The 3,280-nt window shown below is 41.2% G+C and overlaps 1 pseudogene; it reads right to left on the reverse strand.

Annotated features, from left to right (window-relative positions):
- Window positions 1–1,226: 1,226 nt before the first annotated feature.
- LOC134968282 (5S ribosomal RNA) lies at window positions 1,227–1,345 on the reverse strand (annotated as a pseudogene).
- Between the last annotated feature and the right edge of the window lie 1,935 nt (window positions 1,346–3,280).

The raw sequence follows: 3,280 nt of genomic DNA on the forward strand, positions 1-3,280 counted from the left end.
GTGGCACTGCAGTGTCACGCAGGATGGCCCTTCCAAAAAACCCTCCCCAAACAGCACATGACGCAAAGAAAAAAAGAGGCGCAATGAGGTAGCTGTGTGAGTAAGATTAGCGACCCTAGTGGCCGACAGAAACACCGGGCCCATCTAGGAGTGGCACTGCAGTGTCACGCAGGATGTCCCTTCCAAAAAACCCTCCCCAAACAGCACATGACGCAAAGAAAAAAAGAGGCGCAATGAGGTAGCTGTGTGAGTAAGATTAGCGACCCTAGTGGCCGACACAAACACCGGGCCCATCTAGGAGTGGCACTGCAGTGTCACGCAGGATGTCCCTTCCAAAAAACCCTCCCCAAACAGCACATGACGCAAAGAAAAAAAGAGGCGCAATGAGGTAGCTGACTGTGTGAGTAAGATTAGCGACCCTAGTGGCCGACACAAACACCGGGCCCATTTAGGAGTGGCACTGCAGTGTCACGCAGGATGTCCCTTCCAAAAAACCCTCCCCAATCAGCACATGATGCAAAGAAAAAGGTTAGGTGGTATACAATTATGGACGGACTGCCTGCCGAGTGCAGACACAGAGGTAGCCACAGCCGTGAACTACCGTACTGTACTGTGTCTGCTGCTAATATAGACTGGTTGATAAAGAGATGTCGTAGTAGTATGTATGAATGTATTGGGGGTATACCGCACTGGAGAATGGTAAGGTATCTAATAGATATTGTTAGAACCAAAATACATAATACAACGAGAAAATCTGAGTTTTCTAATGTTATCTTGAGTTTGGTGGTGCACCCTGAGTCAGTGGTAAGACATACAACAAAAGGGAGAGAAGAAGACTCTTTTGTGGGTGCACTCTTGTATGTTTAAGAGGTCTCAGAAGAGACAATAAGTAAAGATTATAAATTAATTTTTAAATATAACTTTTATTAACAATAATTGATAAAATAGTAGAGTTTACTGTCAAAAATTGGAGGTAGGGGTGGGGGGAAGGGTGGGGGGGAGTTGGGGAAAAGAAAGGGGGAACACAGAACGAATTAATTACAGTGTAAATACTGAATATTGTTCTGGAATGCCTGGGTGCGATAATAACAGCTGGAGACCCTGAAAATTGAAGTGTTTTTATTCTCTCATGAGCGATGATGAGGAGACAGATGGGATGATTAAAGATGGAATGAGCAAGATGAATCTGCTGTCAGTGTTAGACGCTGAGCAAAACCGTCCAGGAATTTCTACTAAACTGAGTATTCCTCGAGAGTCTCCCACTCGAGTACTGACCCAGCCCTACACTGCTTAGCTTCCAAGATCGGAAGGATTCGGGCGTTACCAGTGTGGTATGATAGTAGAAAAAATATTAGATATCGAGGGCTCGAGAATCACTGATGAGAGTTCACGAAAATGGAGAAATAAGAGAAAAGAAAAGACAAGAGAATGAGTGGAGGAGGAAAATAGGGGATCTGCTGCCACCGTTAGACCGGGATAATTACCCCTGAATCAGTGGTGAGAGTCCTGAAGATAGTATAAAGTGAGGAAAAGGAAACGATACTGATAGGTAAAAATTTTTTTTTTTTTTTTTTTTTTTTTTGAGATTGGTTGATAGACAATGGGCTGCTTGATTGCAGGATGCTGATAGTACCTATGATAAAGGTACTAGGTGTGATAAAAAGCAATTTGTACACAATTAGCAGTCAAATAAATTGATTAGACCCATACATCACCATCAATTTGCTACTACCAGATTATTACAATTATACCAAAATGGTATCAGGTGGAAAAAGAAGGAGAAAATGAACAACAATTTCTTATTTGTGTTCCGCTGTATGCAGAGCTGCAGAAATACTATATAATATGATTGCAAGATGCTGATAGTACCTATGATAAAGGTACTTGGTGTGATAAAGAGCAATTGTACACAATTAGCAGATAATTAAATTGATTGGAACCATGCATCACCATCAATTTGATGCTGACAGATTATTGCACATTGTACCAAAATGGTATCAGGTGAAAAGAGAAAGAGATAATGAACAACAGTTGATTATACAGAGCTGCAGCAATGCTATATAATACGCAGTATAGAGGATAGTGATAAATTGCTCAGCCAAATGATTAGATCAATATTAATGACTGAAAATAAAGGTTTAAACAGTATCCTATGTGGTATTAAGCCGCTAAATGCCGACTATCTGTAAAACGGGTACTTGCAAAAAACAGCTTGATGAATGCTATTATCAAATATAAATATGCAAAAAGATGCTGATATTGAGCAGATATTACCCGGAATTGTATGGAACGATCAGTCACTAATATGAGCAGGATACTTTCTGAGTGCGGAATGTCCGTGTCAAAGTCCAGGCAAATTGAAGATGCAGGATACACTGGTTCCCAGGAGCTGAGCAGTTCGTTTATAGCCGCACTGCCGATCAAAGTACCTGATGTATTGTGGAGACGTGGTCAGGTTGGCTGAGGAGAAGAGAGACACAATGTTCCTGGTCCCATCGCGGCAGTATCTAGCGGCGGCGGGTTGATGCAGCGGCTGCTGGGGAAAGAGCGGCTCGTGGTTCAGGATGTCCGGAATCAGCTGTCACACCCAGGCAGTGGGGGTAGGGAACGGAAAACTAGTTTCACCCGTTCACCGGGCTTGATCACTTCCTGTTCCCAGAGGGGATAGTGCAGGCTTTATCTTGCAAGGGAGCTGGTCGTTGTCCAATCAAAAGGGAGGCGTGTCCTGTGTTTGTAAATTGCTGCACAGGTGGAACGGTTGTTCTGTTTAGTATTGGTTCCCTATTATGCTTGCAATTAGTGGCCCATTGCACAAAAGGAAAAAACAGAGAATATGTGTGAGAAATATACAAGGTTATTAGATAAAAAATGATGAGCATCTTGCTTATTATATAAGTGGGCATAGTGAAAAAATGGAAATAAAAATAAAAATAAATAAAAATAAAATGGGGAAAATTAGCAAAAAAGAATAAATGAATGAAAATAATAAAATTGAAGCTTTCACAAATTGTTTATGAAATATTTAGATGATAAGAATAGATTAAATTTAAGTATAATAAATGATAATTGCTGGAAAAATATGTTAGGACAGCATATCTTGTCTGGAGTTATAAACAAACACGTTGTAAACATTGCATGAGGATATTCATAAATATGTTAATTTGGATTAATAATGCAAGTGACGTCGATGGAAGTGGTGGGAATGATTGTGAGAAAGGATGGTATGGAAAGGATGGGGAGTGAGGTGGAAAGGAATGGGGGGGATGGAGTGGGGGGGGGG

Source organism: Pseudophryne corroboree, chromosome 10 (genome assembly GCF_028390025.1).
Source record: "Pseudophryne corroboree isolate aPseCor3 chromosome 10, aPseCor3.hap2, whole genome shotgun sequence".
NCBI lineage: Eukaryota > Metazoa > Chordata > Amphibia > Anura > Myobatrachidae > Pseudophryne > Pseudophryne corroboree.